The 7591-nt window shown below is 45.6% G+C and overlaps 1 protein-coding gene across 1 annotated transcript in view; it reads right to left on the reverse strand.

Moving 5' to 3' along the window:
• Positions 1-6868: 6868 nt before the first annotated feature.
• The window catches only part of LOC130379838 (protocadherin-10-like), a 19076-nt gene continuing 18353 nt past the window's right edge, over positions 6869-7591 (reverse strand). The window contains exon 4 of the mRNA XM_056586922.1: positions 6869-7591. This exon is cut by the window's right edge and continues 1282 nt beyond it. The gene's annotated coding sequence lies outside the window, so the exon portion shown is untranslated.

Consider the following 7591-nt stretch of genomic DNA (forward strand, 5'->3'; position numbering starts at 1 on the left):
AGGCTGATGGGGTCTCTTGAAAGTCTATTTAGCCAGCGTAATGAAGTGTGTCTGCTGCTAGAATATGAGGGACAGCGGGGCTGCCTCACACAGACAGGGAGGTCACCTCACTCAACCTTGTGTGGAGAGAGGAGACACCACGGACAAGACGGTTCAGCTGTAATGATTCTCAGGCCACCCGCCCGCTCTAGATGTGCTGTGAAGGACAGACAGCACAGGTCAGCTCACAGCCATTGATAGAATGTCAGGGGGAGCCCATAGCAGGTCACCTCCCACCAATGTCTGGCTGGCACTGTCTTTAGCTCTCTGTCCTTAGCTCTCTGTGTCTAGCTCTCTGTCTTTGTCTTCAGCTCTCTGTCTTTAGCTCTGTCTTTAGCTCTCTGTCTTTAGCTCTCTGTCTTTAGCTCTCTGTCTAGCTCTCAGTGTCTAGCTCTCTGTCTTTGTCTTTAGCTCTCTGTCGTTAGCTCGGTCTTCAGCTCTATGTCTTTAGCTCGGTCTTCAGCTCTATGTCTTTAGCTCTCTGTCTTTAGCTCTCTATATTAGCTCTGTGTCTAGCTCTCTGTCTTTAGCTTTCTGTCTTTAGTTCTGTCTCTAGCTCTCTGTCTTCAGCTCTTTCTTAAGCTCTGTCTCTAGCTCTCTGTCTTTAGCTCGGTCTTCAGCTCTATGTCTTTAGCTTTCTGTCTTTAGCTCTCTGTCTTTAGCTCTCTATATTAGCTCTGTGTCTAGCTCTCTGTCTTTAGCTTTCTGTCTTTAGTTCTGTCTCTAGCTCTCTGTCTTCAGCTCTTTCTTAAGCTCTGTCTCTAGCTCTCTGTCTTTAGCTCGGTCTTCAGCTCTATGTCTTTAGCTTTCTGTCTTTAGCTCTGTCTTTAGCTCTGCCTTCAGCTCTATGTCTATAGCTCTGTCTTCAACTCTATGTCTATAGCTCTGTCTTCAGCTCTATGTCTATAGCTCTGTCTTCAGCTCTATGTCTATAGCTCTGTCTTTAGCTCTATGTCTATAGCTCTGTCTTTAGCTCTATGTCTATAGCTCTGTCTTTAGCTCTATGTCTTCTGCTCTCAGTCTGTAGCTCTCTGTCTCTAGTTATCTGGATCTCTGTCTTTAGCTCTCTGTCTCTCTGTCCATGTCTCACTGTCTTCATATCTCTGTCTTTAGCTCTCTGTCTCTCTGTCCATGTCTCTGTCTCACTGTCTTCATATCTCTGTCTTTAGCTCTCTGTCTCTCTGTCCATGTCTCTGTCTCACTGTCTTCATATCTCTGTCTTTAGCTCTCTGTCTCTCTGTCCATGTCTCTGTCTCACTGTCTTCATATCTCTGTCTTTAGCTCTCTGTCTCTCTGTCCATGTCTCTGTCTCACTGTCTTCATATCTCTGTCTTTAGCTCTCTGTCTCTCTGTCCATGTCTCTGTCTCACTGTCTTCATATCTCTGTCTTTAGCTCTCTGTCTCACTGTCTTTATCTCTCCGTCTTTAGCTCTCTGTCTGTTTGTCTGTCCTTCTTTCGTTCAACATTTCTCTTCCTCTTTCTTTCTTCCTTTCCGTCCGTCTGTCTGTTTGTCTTTTCCTTCTTTCCTTCAGCCTGCTGTCTTTAATTACTCCTTTCCGTCTGTCCGTCTCTCTCTCCATCTTTTACTTATTTACTTCCCTGTTCTTTCCTTCTCGCCCGGACCTAAAGTGTCCTCTTTATTACCCCCTTAAGCCCAGTCCAATGGTTCCATTGTAAGAACGTGCGTGTTTGTGTGTGTGTGTGTGTGTGTGTGTGTGTGTGTGTGTGTGTGTGTGTGTGTGTGTGTGTGTGTGTGTGTGTGTGTGTGTGTGTGTGTGTGTGTGTGTATGTGCCCGTGCATGCACGTGTGTGTGTGTGTGTGTGTGTGTGTGAGTGTGTGTGTGCGTGTTTGAAAGCTACCCTTGTGATTCTCCTCATGATCCAAACAGAAGCCTTATGACCACCTCTCCCAGACTCCACTCAGCCCCCTCCTATAGTAGCTGGGGGTGGGGGGGGGGGGGGGAGTAAAGGGGTGGGTGGGGTGGGTGAGGGGGAGGGGGGGGGGGTCAGAGGGAGTGTGCTGGACAGAGGGGTAATAGCCACTTCCACTCACCTTGAAGTTTGCGGACGGCGCGAAACGTAGTCAGGCTTATCTCCAACACGGATGAGAGCCGCTACAGGGCGGGGGGGCGAGGGGGCGGGGGGCGAGGGGGGGGGGGGGGCGGGGTAGTGAACCAATCTTGGGGCCCGACCGGCTCGCAGCGGCCCCGGGCGCCACGGCAACAAGACTGTGAGGAGAACCCCGTTGGATCTCAGCAAACATCCTGTTCCCTCTTCCCTGTGCCTGCCCCCCCCCCCCATCAACCCCCCCTCAGTGAAGAGAGGTCAGGCCGCCTGTGACATGACCGTGGCGTGGTAGGGTCCTTCCCCCCCAGCTGGAGTCTGAGGTGGGAGAAACATTGGGAGGCCGGGGCGGGGCATGATGATGATGATGATGATGATGATGATGATGATGATGATGGGTCCAGAAAGGAGCCAGCAAAGAACGTCCCCCCTACCGCCAGCGGAGAAGCAGGAAGCTGTCAGGCTCCATCCCGGTGAAGGTCTACTGTAGCACCAGCGTGAAAAGCTCCATCACTGCCCGTTTCGTCCCGACCACGGGCAGCATGTGACTCAGGAGGTAGAGCGGGTCGGCCGGTAAATGGAAGGTTGCCGGTTCGATCCCCGGCTCCTCGAACTGAGTGCCGATGTGTTCCTTAGCAAGACGCCTCACCCCGACTGTTCCCGACGAGCTGGCTGTCGCCTTGCGTGGCTGACTCCGCCGTCGGTGTGCGAATGTGATGTGAATGGGTCAATGTTAGGCAATATTATGAAGTGCTTTGAGCGACCGCACCGGTTAGAAAAGCGCTGGAGAAATGCAGTCTGTTTAACCCTTGGTCCCCGTCTGGTCTCCCTCTCCAAGGCCAAGCCTCAGAGGGTCATAACGTAGTGATGGAAGGGTAGCTGGATGCCAACTGGATGTCTGTTCGACTCCCATCACTCAAAGAGCTGAACACCGCCACGGCTAGGAGGAGAAGAGGGGAGAGACCGGGGGAGAGGGAGGAGAGAGCAGGAGAGAGACCAGGGGAGAGAGACCAGGGGAGAGAGACGGGGAGAGAGCAGGAGAGAGAGAGAGAGAGAGAGAGAGAGAGAGAGAGAGAGAGAGAGAGAGAGAGAGAGAGAGAGAGAGAGAGAACTGGAGAGCAGCCTCCTTATTACTTAGGAGGTAGTAGTAATTCTTTGCCACCCACACAACCATCATCTCTACAGCTTCAGCCTTTGAATCAAAGATTCAGGATTATTCCATCTGCACCCTATTTTACAGTAATATCGGGTGTAAGGACCTAAGTGATCTTTTGGTATTATTCTAGGTATTGATTCGATCGCTTCAGCCGTAATCTGAACAAAGGCGACAATGTTATCCTTTGGGGCGATAACGTCCAGAAAAAAACGTTTTTTTTTGCTCAGGTTATATTCATACATAGGTCCCTAGAGAAAAATAACTATTTTCTTTACCTTTGCCTGATTCTGGTCGGTTGGTTTTTGCATTTTTGCGTTATTGTTGCGTTGTTGCTGGAAATGTCCCTATTGTCATTGTAATCTGAACTCTCCTTCCCCCATGTACGAGAACACTGAGCTACCCTTTAGGTAGTCAGTCAGAGCAGAATGTCTTCTCTACCGCGTTCACTCAAGTTTCCACCGTTTACTACCTGCCACAGCTCAACTCTCGCGAGAGTTCTCTCCTTGAACAAGACTTGGTTTGGCACAATAACACACAAACCGGATCAAGCAAAAGATAAAGAAAGAAGTTGTATTTCTCTGTAGGGATCCTTGCAATAATGCAAGAATATAATCTGATCCTGTCAATGGAAAGAATAAGCCCTTTTAGAGGACGTACATTGACTGGGAACTATTGCCCCAAAGGATTGCATTGCAGACATTCTTGCTCAAAACTGGCCAGATTTCAGAAATCTTGTCCGCATTAGTCCCTTAGAGCCAGAAAGATCACAAAATAGGGTTCAGGTTGAAAAGTCGAGAGGTTTTCCTTAACCAAACACTCAAAGAACTGTCATGCCTTGTTTTATGTTGACTATTCAAGTGCATCTTATAGTTTATTGTACATTGTTGTTGATGTTTGCCCTGTATATCTTGGTTTGTATGTTGGAGGTATTTTGTTGCCTGTATTGTCTTGTTAATTTTCCTGTCCAATGTTGAATGTCTACAGCACATTAACAAACTCTTCTCCTGTGTGTTGCGCACGGACAATACAATTTTACTGACGGCGATTCACGGTATTTTCTGTCTGGTATAGGGGTGGTTTCAAAATGGCATATCGATATAAATTCCATCCTGGGATTTGAAGTAGTACAGTGTTTATTTAAGTTGAAGAATTAAATGTCACACGCTAACTACAGCAATGAAAAAAACCTTTAATGAGTGCGGCCCGTGAGATTTGCTGAAGAGCTAACGAATCGCGAGACTGATGTAGAAACGTGGAAGCCGGGAGTTCACAATGCACTTTGTGTTCACAACAGATCTTTAGCCAATGCATGAGAACAAACACGCTTTAGAAAAACAGAATGACACCATTTATTTATCACCATTTGGACCCGACCTGTGTGTGTGTGTGTGTGTGTGTATGCGTCTGTGTGTGCGTGTGTGTACGTACATGTGCGCATAAGTGTATTATGCGTGAACATTGATATAACGATTGCCTTCGTCTGTTTCCAAGTCTATATATGTATATATTTAAATATATATATATATATGTGTGTGTGAATGTATTCATGTATTAATATTGTGTACAACTGCATGAATACCTTTGTTGAAATGTATCTGCATGGGGATAGTCTCCGTTTGTGTACATTTTCACAGTTTCTTCTATCTAACATACACAACAGGCCAAGACAACTTAAGAGGTGTCTTTTCTACATACAAGGTCCAGCATCTGTAAACAGTGGAAATAAAACCCATCAACTGAAATCAAACATCAACGTAATCACCGCCTTGATATGAGATCGGAGACGGCGCCATTTTGAAAGATGGACGCCACCTGGATTTTTAAAACCAACTTAAATTAGATTTGTGTGAAAGCACTTGGTTTAATCTGAATGGATGAGATGGATTCTAACGAATGGTTACAGTCTTGAGAGGAAAAAAAGTATATCATATATATATAGAGTGAGTTTTATATATAGATTTATATTCATTTGTAAGCTTTTTAAAAGAGCACAGTTAACACTTTGCACACATGATAGAAACCACTGGATGTCTCTTGATTGTTTAAGTAAAAGGCCAATGGCGTTAAGTGAACACACATCCAAATGAGGACCCATCTCACTTTCTCTGCAGCCATTTTCGGGAATGGGAACTAAAGACTTTCTTTCTTTTCGATAGGATGGCAGTTATTCATTCGTTTTTCGGCAGAAGGAACATGACCTAAATCTTTTTTGTGCAAAAAAAAAGGAATTGTCGTCTTTTTAGTTTTTTGTGTGTGTTTTTTGGGGGGGTGCACACGGTTTTGTTGCCCTACTCCTAAAATGGCTGAAAGAAAACAGAGCTGGACCCACAAGTTCCTGCCTGTAGTTGTTAAACTGTATGTAGTTACAATCTGAACACTTTGAACACATAGAAGAACAACAGAAACCCAAAAGAAGGAAGAAGTTATATAAAGTCAAAAGCCAGAGAAGTTATAGTAGTGCGCCTCGTCTTTTCTTATTTTCACAATTTTTTTCTTCTTTTTTTTCTTACCTGTACAGAATCGATTCTTCTCGCGCACGAGCACTGCCACTCATCGACTCACTTACACGCCGTCTTACTCCCCCACTTTCGCACATCACACACACACCCAAACACACACGCACACACACCGTTATTTTTTTTCCGCATACAATCCTGCAATTCCTTGGAATCCCTCGTCTCTCTGTCGCTGTTGTCGCACCGTCTCTATACAGTTGGCTTAATGTTGGATGTAGAAATAGCTAAAGGGTTCCAAGTGACTTGGGTTGAAGTTTGTACAGAAACACTCCTCCTGTGTTCTCCTTGTGTAAACAGGCACACAGATTACCGTTGGGTCCAGTGAGTACTCCCTCGGGAGAACCCTTCATCCAAGCTCGTCTCGTGAGTTGTCATCGTCAATCATCACACCTCTTGACTCCCCCTTTGCGTCGTCACCGGTGGCGTGCTTCCTTCGGTTCGAAGTGTCGCTGTATGCAGACGACGTTATACTGTCCGTCGCGTCGCGTCGCTCGCCGGTCGCTCTTTGCCCCCCCCCCCCACCCCAATCTCAGTCCCGCTGAGAGATATAAGGCCTAGAAAAACAACGAGTTCAATAGTTCCTCTGACTCGGAAACAGGGGGACTCAGGATTCGCTTTGCCCCCCCCCCCCCCCCCCCCCCCAACCCCCCCTACACCCCTACACACACACACACACCCCTCGGATAGCACAGTAACCATGGCGACCCGGGGGTCCTCAACGTTTTAAACGGGGCGGTGGTTGTCGTACTCAATGCTGTTTGTTTGGTTTTGTTTTGCTGTTTCAAGAATCAGTGTTGGAAGTCTAGTGCGCTGTCTCCGACAGGTCCACGCGGAACGAGCTAGCAAATCCTTTTGCGGGCTGGAAGAGAAGGAGAACACACGCGTTACGGCAAATTATATTTTCCTTCAGGATCTTTTCCACTGACACATTTACTTAAAACAACGCCGTGTGAAGCAAATATGGGACAAAGGGAGCTCCGAAATGATCTACATTTTTACACACACTTTTTGAAAGGCGTTTTTTGAAAACCGGGATGATAAAGCCAATTTTGGGCAATGCGGAAAAACATGCCAATCATCAAAAGGGAGATGTTCACATTTTTCAAAGACATATAATCACTCATTCATGGTGAATACAAAGAGTGGTAATTGCTTCATTATAAAGCTATAATAGAATCATCAAACTTTCATAAGCCTTTTCCAGGGCACCCCTGGTGAACAGTGATGTGTTGAGGGTTGTCATGCTTTAGTAGGCTTCTATTTCCATCCTTGACAGGCTTGCCAATGCCTGTTATTGCTCATTTCATAAAACATTTGAGACTGTGCTGGAATCATATAAGCATATTAGTGTAATGAGAGCGTTTTGAATTAAAATAGCTCTTAATCATGTGGGATTGTAATGGATTTGGAGTACATGGGAGCCGTGATGCACAGGCAACCTGACTTTAGCCCCCCGTACTCAATAATCTAATGGCTGAAAACATTATCATGAGACAAGCAGAGACATTGTGTTTGATTCTGAATAGGTGGAGAGCAGGCCGTGGTTTTTATAATGTGCTTTATATAATGTATCATATTATTAATGTAATAATAATAATACTTAGCAGTTGACATGCACTAAAATGGAGGATCGTTGTTAATGTTGAATTTGAAACAAATCAGTTTTTAACTCATAGTAGATCTTTATCTGATAACTAATTTCAAATACCGGTATATATTTTTGTCGCTCGCTAGAATATCTCATCAAACTAATGCAGCTGTTTTCCAAAAAAAGGTCTTTTGGACTATCTATTTTCCCTCAAACCAAATCTGTTA

The sequence above is a fragment of the Gadus chalcogrammus genome, chromosome 3, assembly GCF_026213295.1.
Source record: "Gadus chalcogrammus isolate NIFS_2021 chromosome 3, NIFS_Gcha_1.0, whole genome shotgun sequence".
Classification (NCBI taxonomy): domain Eukaryota; kingdom Metazoa; phylum Chordata; class Actinopteri; order Gadiformes; family Gadidae; genus Gadus; species Gadus chalcogrammus.